This window comes from Emydura macquarii, unplaced genomic scaffold (assembly GCF_026122565.2).
Source record: "Emydura macquarii macquarii isolate MOO-44397 ecotype Brisbane River unplaced genomic scaffold, CSIRO-AGI_Emac_v2 contig_1146, whole genome shotgun sequence".
Taxonomy (NCBI): Eukaryota; Metazoa; Chordata; order Testudines; family Chelidae; genus Emydura; species Emydura macquarii.
In genome coordinates this window covers 21,923,140-21,942,489 of record NW_027131283.1, presented here as the reverse complement: position 1 = coordinate 21,942,489, position 19,350 = coordinate 21,923,140, and the positions used below count along the sequence as shown (strand labels likewise).

The 19,350-nt window shown below is 42.7% G+C and overlaps 1 long non-coding RNA gene across 1 annotated transcript; it reads right to left on the bottom strand.

Moving 5' to 3' along the window:
- Positions 1–1,506: 1,506 nt before the first annotated feature.
- LOC137152237 (uncharacterized) lies at positions 1,507–14,944 on the bottom strand. Its single transcript, XR_010919498.1, has 3 exons — positions 14,816–14,944; positions 14,375–14,466; positions 1,507–1,746 (listed from the first exon to the last, which is right to left on the bottom strand). It is a non-coding gene; the product is annotated as an uncharacterized lncRNA (long non-coding RNA).
- Positions 14,945–19,350: the final 4,406 nt, after the last annotated feature.

Sequence of the window (19,350 nt, the reverse complement as noted above, 5' to 3'; positions counted from 1 at the left end):
TCCAACACATTATCATTAGGTTCTTTTTATATTTTTGCCTGCAGAAACAAAAGCAATGGAAAAAGATAGGGAGAAATGGAAAAAAGAATTGGCTTAAACCTCTAAATAGGAAAGTAGTTGAAAACTGATTATAGTAAAAATATTGTAGGCTACTGATAAACAGGAGTACTGGCAACAAAATATGTCTGCATTTCAGTTCTGAAAACTGAAATCTTGCTTGTTCCCTTTGTTCAGAAAAGATTAGATCAGAATTAACATGATAAAATATGTTACCATAATTTTTATAAGCATCTATGAAGTCATATGACTTATTGCTATGGTGACTAAACATGTGGATGTCAGATGCAAAGTAAAATGCAGTATATACACAACAGCTTAATTTGGTAAAGATTTTATTAAAAAACAATTTCTCCTTCAGAGACTCAGACATTCTTCACTGTGATAAACTACTTAGGCTTCAGCAACTATAAGACCGATCCAAAGTGCACTGAAGCCTGCAGATGTCTTTCCATTAACTTCAGTGGCCTTTGGATCCAGCCCTTAAAGAAGATATGAAAGTGAGGGCAATGCATTAGTTCTCCCACTGCATTGTAACAAATTCATCAGGACTGAAAGTTCATAGATACTTGAGGTCAATATGGATTTTTTAAGATGATTGTATTTTATATATCACAAAGTGTCCAATGGTGTTAATGAGGGTACATGCTGTTATTTAAATGGTGTTTATTTAACATGATTCCCTACTAAGAACAGACTGACTTTCGCTCACTGCTTTCCTGTGTTTTAGAAGCAGAACCTCCTGAGTGACCTATCCACTGCCCTCCAGTGACCTGAGTGGAAAGGAACAAACCCCAGAAGAAGGAGTGGAGGGGGTGGAAAGAAGAGACTCTTTTTCAGGCAGAGATGTTGTTAGAATCCTTATTGTTTTCTGTGGGACGCTTGCTGCACTCACTTCAGCTTACAAGGGTTGTAGAGAAAGCTGCAGGAAGCACCATCTCCCATCACCACATCCCTGGTTGGTTCAGTTCAGGAAAATGCTCCCTCTAATAATTAGTTCCATGTAGCCAATTCTTACACTGCACCGCATGTGATTTTATGCTCCTTCAGAAAAATGCAACCTTAGGGCTCATCCACACAGCAAGTTAGTGTGCAGCAAGCCAGGGTGTGAATGTGCAGTGCACTAGCCTGCCACACCCTAGCTCGTCGTGTCAACCCTGCTGTCGTGAGTTTATATCAATGTACACTACAAAACTTGGAATGTGCATGACGACTTAGTGTACAGCAGGCCAGCGTGGGGTAGATTTACACCTGGCTTTCTAGTTGGTGCAGATACCAGTTTCTGGTTGCAGAAAGAAGCATCATCTTATGTCCACATACTCTCATCCCTGATCTGACAGGGAGCAACTTCTGGCTGGGGAGAGACACTCACCACACTAACATGTGTAACCCACTTCCAAATGTACAGACAATTTTGTAATATTTAGATGCAAGATCTGAGAATTCCATTTGACATCTTTTAATTAACTTTACATCTTATGCAGAACATCTATATTATTCTAAGTACACTCAACCGGGGAATAATTCTAAAAATTACTTATGCGGGCATCTGAGAAGAATCTCACAACAGGAAGACGAGGAAATGGTGCCTCCTGCCCCAGTCTCCTTTGCTCCCTCTTCTTTAAGTATTTTCCTACAGTTTCATTTGTTCAGTCTCCAGTCACCCTCCCTTCTGTTCCACAGAGGCCTCTATTGCAAAGGACAGAATATTTAATTTAATTCAATGTCATTAAAATTATTTAATATTTAATTAATATTTAATTGAATTTAATGTCATAGAATCATTAATTTCAATAGAAAGTTAAGGAAAATGCTCCTCCCTACCCTCTCACCTCCAAAAGCCCTTGAAGTTAGTCTTAATTCTAGTGTCCCTTTAACATTCCCTGATCTCAAGTCCTCTCTCTAACCCCTACAGACCATTTGACTCCTTCCTTCCCCCTAATTTTTGCACTGCATTCTCATGTCCCCCATTTTCATCTTTCCCTTTGACAATCAAATCAAGCTCTGACCTGAACAGTTTGCCTCGGATATGTTTCCATTACTTAGGAATAATTCTCTAAGCACTAGTTTAGCAAAGCCACTCAGTTCCTTGTGTGAAGAAAACGGGTATTTTCATCCCAGCATTTATAAATTGGCGTGCAGTAGCACTGAAAGGAGGGGTTGCTTCATGCAATCAATACCAGGGTCAGACGGGCTGGGTGAATCGTCCATTAGGGGAGACTAGCTCATGGTCCAGCCCCTTCTGCCTGAGGCCACGTCCCTCCCTCAACACCACCTGGAGCTGGAGCTCCCCCTACTGCAGCTGGAAGAGCCCCAGCCCCCACCCCAGAGCCGGCCCACCCTGAGTCCTGACGGGGGCCCCGGCACCCCTAGTTGCATATGGCCACAGCTGCCCTGAGTCCCGGCCGGGCGGCCTCAGTGTCTGGTGGTTCCAGCTGCTCCAAGTCCCGGCCAGCATCCCCAGCATCAGCCAGGTGGCCCGAGCCACGTGCAGCCCCAGCGCCTGCCCCAGAGCACCAGCCGAGCAGCCTGGGCCAACAGCTGGCTCGCCCCAGCTGCAGCGCCTGGCAGATGCAACAGGAGGGGGCAGGGCCACACTTGGCGGTTTGGGAAGACTAAGCCTTCCCCTGCCTACAATACCTGGCGCCCCATGGGTTTTTAAAAATTATTACAGGTTAGGACGGTGGGTCTCATTCAACGACAGCACCTCCCACAGCAGAATACCGCCTCATGAAATACTCAGGCACCAATTCCAGTTCTGACTCAGATGACAGACTATCACCTTGCTCAGTTGCCAGTGCTGGGTATTGCAATGATTAAGAGAGCGCTCGGATTGTTCTTGCATTGTAGTTTGATAGATTCCAAAGCCAGAAGGGACCATTTTGATCATATAGTCCAGTGTTTCTCAACCTTTTAAGTAGCAAGTACCCCCTAACTTCTGAAAATTTTAATAAGTACCCCAACACTCAATTTTCCACTCTGAGAAATACATTTTTTTCCCCCTTTACCGCTGGACGACAGTATTTCTCGTAAAGCAGGAGAGTTCTGAGTTCTGCAGTGCTGTGTGGCTGTGGCAGATCACATAACCCACTGCTGTTTCTCCCCTCCTTCCCTCTCCCCTTCCTCCATATAGGAGCAAAGGTCAATGTCAGCCAATCACTGTGGCCTGAGGGAAGGGTCATGTGCTGTTCTCCTCACACAGGTGGGAACTTGTGAGGTCTGAGCAGGCACTGGCGGCCCAGAGTGGATAGCAGCGCTCCCCATGGCCATCCCTTAAGATTTTTATACTAGTAAAATCTGGGGCTGTATAGTTGTCAATTTCACTGCTCAGCTAAAGCAGTGAAATTGACAAGTAAGCCTGCAATTAGAGCCCGGCTCCAAGACTGGGCAAGCTGAAGGGCTCTCTGCCTGGCTTTCTGGGAACCGGACTTTGACCCTGGGCAGGGAGCTGCCACCTGGGCAAGTTACAAGCAGCTGCCACTTCTCTGCCAGCCCAGGAGGTGGGCGACTGCCACCCAATCCGAGCTGGGGCGGAGGAGACTTCCACGCAGGCTGGGACCCGGGGATGTGGGCAGGTGGCAGGCAGCCGCTGCCCATCTTCAAGCCACGGGAGGTTGTCTCTCGGCTCAGAGCTGGGGCAAGATGGCAACCACCCAGCTGTGAGCCCAGCTCGCAGGGCGAAGGAGTCTGCTGCCGAGTTCCCACCTGGGAGCTGGGACTGGCTGGGACACAGGCGGCTGCCACCCGGCTTTCTAAAAATATAGCAGCTGCCTCCTGGTGTCCCAAGAAGCCAGCAGCTGCCGCCCAGCTTCCCAGGACTGGGGCAGCTGCCGTCTACCTCCCAGCTAGGAGGTGGGACCCGGCAGGAAGCCAGTGCCTGCCTCCCACCTCCCCCAGATGCCGGCGGTTGCTGCCTGCCTCCCTTTAATGGGTTTTTTGCTGCATACCCCCTGCCTGTGTCTCGCATACTCCTGTGGGTACCACAGGTTGAGAAACTATGATCTAGTCTGACCATCTGTATAACACAGCACATAGAACGTCCCCCAAAATAATTCCTAGAACATATCTTTTAGAAAACATCAAATCTTGATTGAAAAATTGCCAGTAATGGAGAATCCATCTCGACCCATGGTAAATTGGTACAATGGTTAATTACACTCATTGTTAAAAATGTACACCTAATTTCCAGTCTGAATTTGTCTAGAGTCAACTTTCAACCATTGGATTGTGTGATACCTTTCTCTGCTAGATCGAAGAGCCCATTATTAAATATTTTTTCCCTTTGTAGATAATCAAGTTGTCCCTTAACCTTCTCTTTATTAAACTAAATGAATTGAGTTCTCTGTGTCTATCACTATACAGCATGTTTTCTAATCCTTTAAATCATTCTCATGGCTCTTCTCTGAACCCTCTCCAATTAGTCAATATCCTTCTTGAACTGTCGGCACCAGAAATGGACACAGTATTCCAGCAATTGTCACACCAGCACCAAATACAGAGGTGAAATAACCTCTCAATTCCTGTTTAAGATTCACCTGTTTAAGCATCCAAGGATTGCATTAGCTCTTGGGCCACAACATTGCACTAGGAGTTCACGTTCAGCTGATTATCCACCACAATGCCCAAATCTCTCTGAGTCAATCATTCCCATAATAGAGTCCTCCCCTCCCCCAAGCATGGCCTACATTCTTTGTTCCTAGATGTATACATTTAGATTTAGCCATATTAGAATGCATATTGTTTGTTTGCATCCAGCTTACCAAGTGATCCAGATCTCAATGTATGAGTGACCTTTCCTCTTGAATATTTACCATTCCCCCAATTTTTATGTCACTTGCAACTTTATCGGTGGTGATTTTGTTTTCTTACAGGTCATAGATATGATGTTAAATAGTAGATGGTCAAGATCCAATCCCTGAGGGACCCAACCCCTGAGGGACCCAACTAGAAACTCACCTGTTCAATGATGATTCCCCATTTACGATTAAATGTTGAGCCCTATCAGTTAGCCATCTTTTAATCAATAATATGTGCCCTGTTAATTTTTGTATCATTCTAGTTTTTTAATCAAAATGTCATGCAGTACCAAGTCAAAGTCTTATAGAAATCTAAGTATATTATATCAACACTATTGCCTTTATCAACCACACTTGTAATCTCATAAAATAAAAAGATATCAAGTAATTTTTACAGGATCTATATTCCATTAACCATGTTGATTTGCATTAATTATATTACCCTTCTTTAATTATTTATTTATCCATTTCAGTATCGGCTGCGCCATTATCTTGCTCGGGATCACTGGTAAACTTACATACCAAGTGTCTGAATGTTCCTCCTACTTGTTTTTAATTGTTAGTCCAATATTAGCTCTGTGTGTATTCTTCCACACTCTAGTTTCTTCCCAAGTAGTCAAAGATGGCACTAACCGCCCCCTCCTTCCCTCCACCCCAGATTTTCCTGGGTCAGTTCCATGCAAAGGATTTACAGGCTCAGTGTTTCTTGGGTTAGGGTCTTTGACTAGAAAAATCAAAGGCAATAAGGCTGCAGACGTTACTCATATGTGTTCCTTTCCACTAACAGTAGTAATGTCTGTCACCTGATGAGATTCTACACTACTACTAAGTAGATTGGAAATCTGTGCGATTGCTCATTTCCAAGAGGTACAGATGTTGTTCTGGGGCAGAGAAGGAAAATCAGCCTGTGCTTCTCAGCAGGAAACTCAGAGACCGAAAGAATGTGGTATCAGTGTTCTATAAGCAAACAATAGAAATCAGATACATATTTTTGTTGTTTACCTGTGCTGCTGTAAAAAGAAATGACTGGAGAGTTCTCAGAAACCCATGGAGAGCCCTGCAGGGCGAGTGCAGTTCTAACCAGCTTGACATTTGTTCTACAACTAATCAGATTGGGCAAGCTCACCAAAAAAAAAAACTATAAAGGGCTCAAAAGAAGAGAGTCAATAGGTGGAAATGTCACACATTATTTCAAGTGGGCTAGCCTCCACCATGTTATTTTCAGATTAAATAGATAGTGAGTCACTTCCAAGATATAAAAACATTCAACAGAAGAGCAAAGGGAGTTTTCAAAGAACAGCTTGACTCAAGTGCTGAAGGACATACTAAAATCCTATTTAATTGTGTCAAAGCTGAGCACCCCCTATTAGCCACTCACCAGATTGTCACGAGGGGACCCAGCTATGGGATCACATGTGTGTTAAGCCTCCGGATTCTGAACAGAGTCCAAGCACTGCCAATGTCTTAGAGCCTCTGGGCACACTCTTGGGGTGCAGATCTCTCTGGCAGTGCCTTCTGAGAACATAGCCCACTTCCCAGTCCTCTTCTGCATAGTTTAACCACATTCTTTCCCAGAACTCCACCCAAAGGTGTGAGCCTTCGGGTTTAGCTACGAGCCCCAGTCATTGAACAGGACCCCATTTTGTTCTGTGTTTATACAGCAGCTAGCACAAAGACAGTCTTTACCCTTTACCTTTACAGCTTACGAGCTAAGTATAAGACAAGAGACAACAGACGGGTAAAGACAGAGAGATGGGGGTGTATAAGAAAACAGTGAGAATACTGGTCAGCATGATAGGTTATGGTCTCAGAACACCATCAGCTTAAGCATTGTCAAGTTTTTTGTAGGCATCTCAGGAAGAGAGTTTGAAGGAGGATAATGAGTTAGTTCTGTGGATGTTTATGAGGAGTTTCTCCCAACTGTGAGGAGCATCATGAGAGAAAGCACAAAGATGCTTGTTTGAAAACTGAACAAGTCTGTAATAGAGACTGGTATCATGAGCCAATCGGACGTGGGAGTCAACTTATTGATACTGAATGAGAGATGATAGGTAGGATAGGGATAGACCATGGAGGGCCTTGTAAATGAAGACAAGTAGCTTACATTGGATATAATAGAGAAGAGGGAGCCAGTGGAGGGATGCACCAAGAGGGGAGACATGGTCAAAGTGATGGAGAAGGAAAATGATCTTTGCAGCTGCATTCTGAATGGATATGAGTGGGGCAAGATTGCCTTTGTCAAGGCAAGAGGAAAGGATGCTGCAGTAACTGAGATGCAAAATGAATGTCTTAATGAGAGTTTTAGCTGTGTGAATGGATGGGAAAGGCCGTATAATTAGAGCTGTGCAGAAAAAAGTCTGTGATACTTAGACATAGCCTGGATGTGAGGACCTAGCGAGAGGGGAGGTAGTGTTGTTGACTGATCGAGAAAGGAGGTGGGGGGGAGGGTTTGGGGAGGAAGATTATGAGCTCTGTTTTAGCCATATTAAGTTTGAGCTGATGGCTAGACATTCATAAGTAGATATCAGAGAGACAGGTTTTACCTAGATGTCACCTTTAGGAACTTGCTTAGCCCCTTCAACTGAGATTTGATCAAAAGCCTACATGAAACAGTGATGATTGGGAAATTAAATTAAATAATTCGTCTATGCACCAGATGGTAGCAAAAACTGTAATTATTAGTCAGATATTGATTCATGCTCAGCATCTGAAATCAAGTTAAAGTTTGGATTGAGAGAACAGATACTAGAATGAAATTAGCAAACATGTTCCGATAGATAGGGTCTTAATTTTAGTAGCTGTCACATTAACTACTGTGTTTACTGCCATTATGTTTCTGATAATTATCACACAAATAGCTAGCATTACCAATACAAGGGGAGTGTTTGGCTCAAGGATTGATAATGGCCAAATATGGAGCCTTGTCCATAAATCACTAATTCTAAGTCACTATTCAAATGCAGCCTTAGTATTTTCATCGGTGAGTGAAATTCATTTCTGTCTTTCAGATAGCTGTTAATGGCTTATGGGCATGAGCTAGTGTTCACAGTCTATTCCCTAATGGACAGTAAGTCCACATCTTAACAACTGACACCTTTGTTGGAGGTATCAGCAAGATAAAAAGCTCCGCAAGATGAAGACTCTCTTCCTGGAGGGGCTGACCTGTCAACTTCCATAGATTTAAATTAAAATTGAGGCTGCAGGGCCCCTCAATACCTTGCGATATCAGGCCCTAAGGTAGGAGCCAGTATTTTATGCTCAATCCACAAACCATCAATATTTACAGCAAGTGTTTGTTGTGAGTACTACATCCAGTCCACCCAGAAAAGCATTCGAATTGTGTTTCAGAATAAAAAGGCATCCACAGTCAACCACACTTGCTGTGACATCAGTAAGTGCAGTTAAGGTCTGGAAGTGGTGCTAACCACTTTCCTTATCCAACTCCGAAAAATGTCATTCTAAAATACATCATTTTATAGATTTATGTTTTTCCCTTTACAAGAAATGCTCCCTCAAGGCTCTTGTAACAAAGGAGGATTTATTATTTAGAGCTTGCCCAAAGCAAGACCCCTTAGTATAGCTATTGGTGACAGATGCTCCTAACCTAAACCTTTAGGTCCATAAAATACATCAAGGTATCACAAAGTACTTTCACGAGGACTTCCCTAAAGTATAAAAGCTGAAGCACGATCACCGCTATGGGACTTCCCCGCCAGCATACTCTGTTTTGGTTGTTGTTTTTCTCCTTCCTCTGAAGCATCAGGGATGGCCACAGCTGGAAATGGGACATTGGAAGGGGTGGGCCAGAGTTCTGAGGTGGCACTGAGCATTCTCTCAGTCAGGTGCTTGGCTGGCTGGTTCTTTCTCACACGCTCAGGGTCTAACCGATCACCATCTGTGGTGTTGGGAAGGAATTTCCCCCCCAGATAAGACTGGCAGGGACATTGGGTTTTGGGGTTTGTTTGTTTTTTTTTGCTTTCTTCTGCAGTACGTGATGTAGGTTGCTTATCAGGATTATTTAAATGCATCTCACTTAGTTCCCTGCAATTGTAGGGACCTCTGACACAAGAGCACCTTGTTGCCTTGTATTCTCTGTCTGTGGCCCATAATAGTTTAATCTCCTGAGAGCTATAATACCTTGGTTTGATTTTGGGTATTTGTTTAGAGCTGGTTCACAATGACCGCGCGATTTGGCGGCAATCAACGGGAGTTACGCAAACTATGCAGAGTAGTTTGCATAACTGACGTTGACTGCTCAGCTTCCCTTCTGTGCGCTGTTCACACTGCGCTGAGCCCCGTCGACTCAGCGCTACGCTACTTGAGGGGGTGGACTTACTCAGTAAACTGCCTGATCGATTGAGCGGGTCTCACTGACCGCTCTGTCGACCCTGAAAGATTGATCTGGCAGGAGCGATTTTGCCGCCGTCAGTGTAAACGTAGCCTTAGAGTGCAGGTGCTGGGGGTAGGAGGGGGAACGGTGGCTTGTGATATGCAGGAGATCAGACTAGATGATCTGGTGGTTCATTCTGGTCTTAAACTCTGTGACTGTAAGACCCAATCATTTCAGAAGACACGTGTTTTCACCCAGTTGACAATTACCACCTTTTTATTCAGGTCCCTGTGTAAGATCTTGTTCGTCCACAAAGTGCACAAACAATAGCCTACTAGGACCTTACTTTTATTCTGTAATACAAATCCTTCCTTTTTACTCCTCCACAGTATGCACTGCAGAATCCCTGTGTTCTCTGCAGAATCCCTGCAGAATGCAGCTGCAGAATCCCTGTGTTCTCTTATTGGTATTACTTCCTTTTGAACCCCCACCATGCTGTCTTGTTACATCATGTCCTCATATTAGTTGAAAACTCCTTCAAACAGGGATCATGGGTGAAATTCTTACCCAGCTGATGACCATGGCAAAGCTCTCACTGACTTCAATAGGTCCACTTCTTGTCTTTTCACATGTTCTGTTAGGTTTACAATCGTGGATTATTAAGCCATTGTGATCATCTAGTCAGGCCTTCTGTATAATGCCATAGGACTGCCTGAATTCCTCTTTGAACTAGACCAAAAGAAAGTAGAATTATCCCTTTTCTCATTGATGGGGAGTAGAGTCAGAGACTTGCCCGAGATCGCATAGGAAGTCCATGGCAGATCCATAAATTGAATCTAGAACTCCTTTAGCCATATAACCATCCTCTTTCCCTAGAGAATCACCCTTTACTGCTTGAGCTAAAATATCATGTCCAAATCATCCAAATATCAGATGCCTAGCATGTTCTTGGGTGCTTTATAAAATAATCATACTCTGAAGCTGGGAAGGGAGGAGAGAGAAGGAAGGAGAAGGAAGAAGAAAATGAGTGGACGAGAAAGAAATGTAGAGAACATTGGTAAAGGAGGGAGAGAACACAACATAGGGAAATAGAGAGGAAAGTGGTGACAGGATGTATAGAGAACAAGAGAAAACAGGGCTGAGAAAAAAGCTATGTCAAGTTATACAGGAAATGAACTGAAGACAGGAAGGGGATATAGTGGCAAAATACACATAAATGACCTGACATGTTCTGTCAGGGAAGAACAACTTCCATCTCCTGCCAACCTTTTCTCAGGAAAGAGTGAGGCATAGTTGATTGGGAAGGGAAGAACAGGAAGTAGGAATCTTGGCGGCTAATTAGCTTGCTTCGGACAGACTTAATTTTGCTTGTTCTCTGGATGCTGCTAAGCCATTCCTGTCCAAGAATCGCTTCATGCCTGGCTTGTAAAGACGCTTTTGAAGAGAAAACTTCTTGCCTTTCAAATACAACAGACCACGCTGGAGACCAGATATTTTTAAAATGTTTCCTAGTTAATGATACCCCAGATCATTCTGCAATTGACTCCCTTTCAACATTGAAGAAGAGGACAAGGAGGAAGGAAAACACGGAGGCAGGTGGCATCACCATGAAGCAGCAGCCACCACTACTGTAGCTCTTACTGGTCACCCGGGGCAGGAATTTGGCCTATGCCAAAAGTTAGTGGTAATCATTGACCTGTGACTTGGCAGGCACAAATACTCAATGTTTTGCTCCTGTGTTATCCCTTTCAAAAAAGCTTCTCATTCCATTGTTCCCAGAATGTACTTAATGTGGCCATGCCTACACATGGTTCCTATAGGGACCTTTAATAGCAGATCCTATTCTTTCTGAAGACAAAGGGTAATCCCAGATAAGAATTGTTCTTATCAGGGCTCCAGCACATTTTAAAAAAATAATGTTAATTTATAAAAAAGCAGATCTCCCTGCATTATTTCAGTACATAATTTGAGTGCATTTGTCTATAGCATTTGAAGTATATTTTCTCTTCTGGAATCTTGGGGGACTGGGTTTGTTATTTTTTTCCTAGGTGGTAGTGGTTGGGAGTGGAAGAAAGGGTTTCAGCTTTTCCTTTATCACTCAGTGGAGAGACTGAGATGCTGAAAAAATGACAAGTAAGAAAGCAGTTTCTCTAGCAACCATAAGTGTGTAAAAATGCTGATCTTCCTTCCCATACGACTTTCTCTCACTTTGGATAACCTGAGTTGGTAGTATAGAGACATAAGGCGAGAAGGAGCCCTCACAGTGTTGTTGTGACATAGAGTGAAGACATGCAACAGGTGCTTAAGTAGCACAAGGAACTGTCTGTAGCTGATCCCCTATGCCAGGTCACTGACTGATGGGCAGTTATATGATTTCTTAACAAACAACATTGCTTTGGCCAAAATTTGGGTGCCTCAAATTAGGTATCTAAACCAAAGTTTTCTGGTTTCCACAGAGGTGCTGAGTATAAAAAATCAAGGGGGATGGTAATCAGACCACTTTGATTTAACTGCCTATTGACAATGTTGGCCTGTATTGCCCAAAATACAAATTTGGTTTCACATAACTAGAACCAAAGGAACTTTATCAGCAGTGATGGGCTCAAATGAAACCTCTCAAATCTCAACACCCTCAAAAGTTTGGAGAAGTCTGAAATCCAAATGTGGATTCAAATTTACATTTTGCAGCTAGCCCCATCTTAATAAAGGACTGAACCAAAAGTCCAGATCTGAATATCTCCAACCTTTGGGGTGTTCATAATCTGCATGCATATACTGTGACTTGAACCCATCTGTAATTATTCATTTACAGGCTTTTCCACAGTGCTTCGCACAACAGTATCTGTAGTTAGCAGTTTCCTTAGCACCGACATAAAGAACCTTAAGTTCATTTAAATACCCAAGATTATTTTTGGCAGCCTGTGCAAGATAGCTTGTGACTTAGGAACACAACATTTGATATCAAATGGTATTTTGTACAGGACTCACACTAAATAAAAGTCCCAGCAATCTTCATCAGTGTTGTACAAAACTGTGTGCGTGACTGGAGGGGGTGGGGCGGGGAGTCAATGGGTGTGTCCGAGTTTAAAACCAGTTTAGAAAGCAGCCTCTGCATCTCAGTATGGGTTCAGTGTGCAGTTACCTAGGTTTCCAGACATTTCTTTATCCTGCAGAAAATTATTCATCATTACATCTGGGTGGCACTTCTAGTGATATAAGTAGCTTAGTCACAAAGGACAGGGCCTTGCTTCACAAAATGGCATGTTGTGAACAGGGAGATGGGAAATCGAACACAGAGGAAACCAAGCCTGTCATTGTTCTTCCTGCTTTTATGGTTATTGTGTGTTTTGTTCATTAAGATTTCTAAGAAGCTGGTGCAGCTCCATTCCACCTTCCAAGCACCTGTGACCTGCCAGGTGTGTGGGTGCAGTATGGGATTTACGCATCATCCCAGCAATGTTCTTACATTTGCAGCTGGAGGCTGCAGCAAACACTCAGTTGTTCAAAACTCAGCCAAAAGCTGACATTCATGTCTACTTCATTCCTGAGATAAAGAGGGAATTGAGCCATGGGCCTGCAGCTCTTGCTGCTCATTTGCATCTTAGATGAGGTCTCAAGATGGGGATGCTGTGAATAGTCATTAGAATATTCCTACTCTCCTATGTACCCTCAGAGAGTATGTGTGTTGTTCTACAACCTTTTGTGCCACCAGGCTGTTGACAACTGAGAAAAGCTTGCCATGACTCCGTTACTCACAACAGGGGTTTTCCTAACATGTTTTGTAAGAAAGCAAAATAAACCCTACAATTTGATCACAAAGAACAGCTGCAGCTAAGCCAAGATTTAAAAGCAAAACAGATTATGTCACAATGGAGAAGGTTTCTAAAGCAGCTGCATATAGTGTGCCTATCAATTAAAGCCCTTCTGTATGTTCTGCTCTAATATGTACGTCTGCACATCTGGACTAACAACTGCCATTTTCACAGTGAAGGCATTTGCTTCCTTTTAAGACTTGTAATTTGAAAGTGATAATTTCCTTTATTCAGTAGGCAAATTGCTTACTTCATGAATCTGTTCCTGGTAATCAGGTCTGAGAACAATGGCAGGGCTGTATTGCCAAAGATGTGTCTGCCTGGCTTGTGCATACACACAAAGAAGTCAAAACAATTGCGGCTCTCACAGAAGGGACAGCGGCTGCTCTCTGAGATCATGTTTAAAAACGATCACATAGCAAACAAGGACAGCATTCTGTCCTCAGATCTAGAGTCTGCTCATTTTAGGAAGCATTCAGCACTCATTCACAGCACAGGATGCATAATGATGTAAATGGGGAACATGTGAAGGGATAGAGTGTAGAATTTGCAACAGAGATCCTCAGCATCCATATACGCACAGAAGTTAGTACTAATACTAATGCAAAAATGCTCTGAAAGAACAAAATGCTTAGAATCTATTTCAAATGTTCTAGTTATGTACCTCAACACAGCTTAGGACTCCAGTGTGCTAGGCACACTACAGACACATATGAGGAGATGGTCCATTCCCCAAGAGCTTACACTTAGAGGCACAGAAAGGGAAAGTGACTCCCCAGGACTCATGAGTCCCAGACCAACTGCCTACCCGCTAGAGCATTTTGCATCTGGTTTCAATAAGATGATGTTCTAATTTTTGCAGAAGAACTGGCAATTTTTATTTCAGCAGTGCCTGCCAGCATTTGTTATCAACTTCATTTTAAAGGGGTTTATACCAGTCAGCTGAAAAAAAAGTTGCAAATTTTGTCCATTTCCAAGTGTAAAAACCAGAAGTTTTCTGATTCAGAGGTTGAAATTATTTTTAAAAACAACTCTGTGATCCCAAATTATTAATCATAAACTGGTGTAGATTTAAAGGGTCAGATTTTCTAATGGTGTAAATGGGCACCGCTCCCCTGTGATGCCAAAGGAGCCCATTTACACCAGCAGATTTTTAGCTCAACTCTCTGAGATCACTGGGGGACTAAATCTGCTACTTGACTCACAGTAAATAGTGCCTTACGCTGCAGGGAGTCACCTTCATTTCATTGGGGCTGCTTACAGAAAAGTACTACTCAGCCTAAGTGTGGCAGAATCCGGCTTTGTACTCACAACTGTTGTATCCACATATAAACCACCAAACTCCTCAGACAGGAAGGGGTAATCAGGAAAGCACTTACCTGTGAAGTTTTGAACTTGTAGTCTAAAGGTATTGGGATGCTCATCTGTTTTGTTGGCATTAAATGCTGACATTAAGCAGGTGGCTCTTTCCCTAGTTAAACAGAAATTTGCTGTTTATTGTATGTGTTTTTAAGCCCAGGAAGGACCAAGCTGTACCTGGCCCTTTCACAAATCATGAAGGGCAAAGGGAGCCTCTACCCCCTTAAAACTTCCTGATAGATGATGGACATAATTACAGTCTCTTTTACTCATAGGAACATAGAAACTGCTTCCTCTTAATTCTCCACAGGTATTAACTCACACAAAAGGTGATGAGGAAGGGCAGGGAAGATGTGAGGCCATGATCCTATCTCACCCACACCACAGCACACAACCCAGTGGAGCAAAAGCATATAACAAATCACTAGACATATTCAATACAAAAGGCTACAAACAAGTACCTTTTAAAGGTTAACTAAATGCTTTTTACTTGGCCTGAAGTCAGATCCTTTATTTATTTTGCAATTCTCTTGCATAACTGAAATCTAAGGCAGAGCAGCATTTCCCATATTTATCCCATTGAAAACAGGGGGAACCCCAACTCCCCTGAAAATTTCTAAACTTGGGCTTTTATAAGTGTCTGCAAGAGTCATTAAGCCAACTACACAAAATGCCCCCATAGGCCTAAGCTACTGAAGTTAATGGAAATAAGGACCTGCATGTGAGAGATAGGGAGCACCTGTGATTCCAGCTGATTTCAACAGGCGCACAAACTGAAAAGACTCGCATTAATGCCCAGCATAAATATTGCAAGAGACGTGTTATTTCAGGCTGGGTTATTTAAGGGTGGTTTAAAATGCATTGAAAGGGACTGCTTTTTTCCATAAGTCAGAGTGTGAAAGTGGGGGTGAGGTATAGAAAACCCCTATTTTGTTAAATAGTCTGAATTGAACACCTTGTAGCTATGTTGTCCCTTTGTTCTCACAGTCAGAGTAGGTAAAGATTCAGAGACTCTGAGCTGGGGGGCGGAGAGTCCTAGAAGGAGAAAGTACCATTTCCCTTGGCCCTGGCAGAAATCTCTTCATGGGGCTTTGGGAAGACTAAGCTATCTAATGGGGGAATAGGCTGAGATGGGGCTATGGGGTAAGCACTTTCTATTGAATTCCTCCCTCCCCCCTCAACCTAGGACCTTTCAGGATAAATTAATCCTGAGCCTATAACAATAACTTTTTCACTGTTCCACTCCTGAGAAAGACTTCAGAGTCAGCAGCTGGATGGGAAGCCCCTAGCAACTGGCAGTTATACTGCTGTGAAGGCTATGACTGGTATGACGGATACAGAGCTGCTCTGTGATAACTTATTAATACTGTATGTTGGCCTGGTTATTGGGATGGTGATTGTATGAATATGTGGCTTTCATTTTATGGCAGGCTATTGAGAAAGACCAGCAGGAAGGGAGTAAGCCACCCCTTAGCAAACATTTGAGGGTTGTTATGGGGCAATTAATAGATTCAAAGATTATAAAACCAGAATGGATCACTGTGATCATTTAGTCTGACCTCCTGTCTAGCACAGGCCATAGAATTCCATGGAGTTGAATTAATTCCTGTTAGAACTAGAGTATATCTTTTGGGGGGAAAAAAATCAAATCTTGAATTTAAACTTGCCAATGGTGGTGAATTTACCACAACCCTTAGTAATTTGTTCTAATAGCTAATTACCGTCACCTCCATCTTATTTTCAGTATGAATTTGTCTAGCTTTAACCTCTAAACTTTGGTGCTTGTTGTATGTTTGTCTACTAGGTTAAAGAGTTCATCATCAAATTTTTGTTCCCCTTACAGATACTATAAACTGTGATCAAGTCACTCCTTAACCTTCTCTTTATTAAGCAAAATAGACTGAGTTCTTTGAGTTTTTCACTATAAGGCAAGTTTTCTAATCCTTTAATCATTCTCATGGCTCGCCTCTGAACCCTCTCCAACTGATCAACATCCTTCTTGGATTGTGGAAGTGGACAGCAGTTGCAGAGGTAATATATGTGACACAGTCAGACCAGGTGCCAGTTCATGCCATGGCCGAGGGTCTTGGTGAACATTGACACATGCGCAGCTGGAAACCTGTCTGGCTTGCCTGTAGGTTAGTATAGTTAAAACAGATATTAGTGTTATAAGAATGTGTTTAGTCTTTATGGAGTGCTGTATATATTAATCCTACTTATAAGATCTGTATCCCATGGTGTCAAGTTACATTGAGTGATTGCACTGTAAACCTCTGTAATTGTGTAACTCACCAAACAGGCAAAGAAGCAGTAATGAAGGTAAAGTGCTCATCCTACACATAGGATGGCCCATTGAAGGCAAATGAAGCATTGTGTAGCTTCACAGGACAGAGACACTGTTTATTGCATTCCTAACTCTCTCCAGGAAGGAGAAACCTGTGCAGGCATTCATCCCACCAGCTTGGATTCTGGGGATAAAAAAAATCCCTGATGAGAAAAAACTGAGTCTCTTTATGCTGTCCAGACTCTGAGGGGCAAAAATGCCTAAATGTGACCAAGAGATCCCCATGCTGCTTGGCATGGGTCAGCCTTAAAGAATAGTTAATAGAGCTGCTTATTATAGAAGCATACATTACCTTTTTAAATTTAAGATTGTAACTCATTTGTGTGTTTCCTGTTTTAACTTTGTAAATAACTTATTACTTTTCTTAGTTAATAAATCTTCAGTTGGTTTATTACAGGGTTGGTTACAGGTGTTGTCTTTGGTTTGTGATCTGAGTACAAATGACCTAGGGTAAATGACTGATCCTTGGGGACTGGGAGTAACCTGAATATTGTGATTTTTGGTATAAGGGACCATCTATCAGTAAGCCCAGGTTGCCTGGGTAGTGAGATAGACTGCAATGCCTAAAGGGACTGTCTGTGACTACATGGTAACACTGTTGTAGGAAAGTCTCAGAGGGGTAGCTGTGTTAGTCTGTATACATCAAACACAACAAGACTCCTGTAGCACCTTAAAGACTAAGAAATTTCTGTGGGCATACACACACATCCAAGGATAGGAAACATAACAATGGGAAGGGCAAGTGCTAACAAAGTAAGTTCAGTTAGGGTAGATGAGGCCTATTCAGAACCGTTGATTAGAAGATGAGAATGTGTGAACAGTGACACACTGAAGTCTGTTTTTGAAATTTTTTTGTTGGAGAATGGCAACTTTCAAGTCAGCTACAGAGTGTCCTGGGAGATTGAAGTGCTCTCTGACTGGCTTATGGAGGTTACCATTTTTTATGGACACAAAAACAGACTTCTGCAAGAAACTGCAGAGCTGGAACTCGTATGCAAACTTGACACAATCAGACTGGGTTTCAATAGGGACTTGGAATGGTTATCTCATTACAAGAAGTAATTGTCACTGTTCACAATTCTCACCTCCTAATCAACGGTTGTGAATAGGATTCATCTACCCTAACTGAACTGACTTTGTTAGCACTTGCCCTCCCCATTGTTATGTTTCTTACCCTTGGGGGTGTGTGTGTGTGTGTGTGTGTGTGTGTGTGTACACCTCTTATCTGTGATTTCCACTTCATGCATCTGACAAAGTGAGTTGCAGCCCATGAAAGCTTATGCCTGCAGAAAGTTGTCTGTGTTTAAGGTGCTACAGGACTCTTGTTGTTTTTACTGTTGTAGTTCACATTTGTTACTGGGTGGATGAAATCTAATTATAGAACATACAACCAGTTTAAGATTTTTGCTCTGCTTTTTGGCAGTTGCAATTAGGAGCTGCTGCAGCCAGTGTGACAATATAACCTCCCTATTCCTACTTGAGATTCCCCTCTTTATACAGCTAAGGATCACATTAGCCATTTTGGCCAAAGCATCACAGTGGCAGAGCCACTGGTGCTGAGGAGTTGTTCCAATTTTGACATTTTTAAAAAAATAGCATAAAAACTTTTAAAATGTAACAAAAAATTGTTTTGAAATGGAAATCAAAATGTTCCATTCAAAAAATGTTGAAAGGTTTTGACAGTATCAAAATACTTTTTTCAGGTTTTCTTTCTAAACAAACTGTCATTGAAATTGACAAGATTATGCAAAACGTTTTGGTTTTGACAATTAACTGCTTCTGACAGAGAAACATTTCATCAGAGAAATCTGATCAGCTCTAGTGAGCAAGTGGTCTCCAGCTCCTACTGTATGTCACAAATCTTGACCGGACTCCTGGATGACAGAGGGCCCCGCTCCTTAGGTTAGGGTTGGAAGGACTGGGTGTTTGTTCTGAGCTGGAGCCATGATGAACTTGTGAGCACCATGGAATGCACTGGGGTGGGGAATTGAAGGACTGCTCCTTTCAGCATCCACGTAAGGGTTGGGGTTAACTCTGGTAAGCATATTAGCATGCATGTAGGTTATTTTATTGTTTGTAATAGGCTTGCCTTGTAATGCTTTTTACCTTAAGAATAAAGCAGATTTGCTTAGAAAATGCAATGTGGCACCTTATAACTGTAGCAACGACAGCTGATAAATACCTCTAAAGAAAAAGCAAGCAGGTATCCTTGGGCAACTTGTCTAAGCCGGGAAATACACAATGAAGGTAGGGAACTGTACAGCGCAGAAATACCCCAGTCTCTCTACCCTTCACCCCATTTGTGGAGGTAAACTCTCAACTGAGCCACCACTTCCATATAAGTCATCCCTTTATTTTTCTGAACCTCCTGAAACCTTTTCCTACAAGTCTCTGGAGCCAGTTCAAATGAAAGGAATAGCACTGTTTTAAATTGTTCATGGTCCTTCCAATCTGTCCTGTCCATTTGGCTGTAGGCTTCTATGTGTGTATCTACACAGCAGTTAAACACATCAGCCCTGGATCCCATGACAGGGGGAAGGTCCCAGCACTCAGGCTCCAGCCTGAGCCCAAAGGTCTACACTTCAATTTTACAGGCCCGCAGCCTGAACCCTGCGAGCCTGAGTCAGCTGAGCTGGGCTAGCCACCACTGTG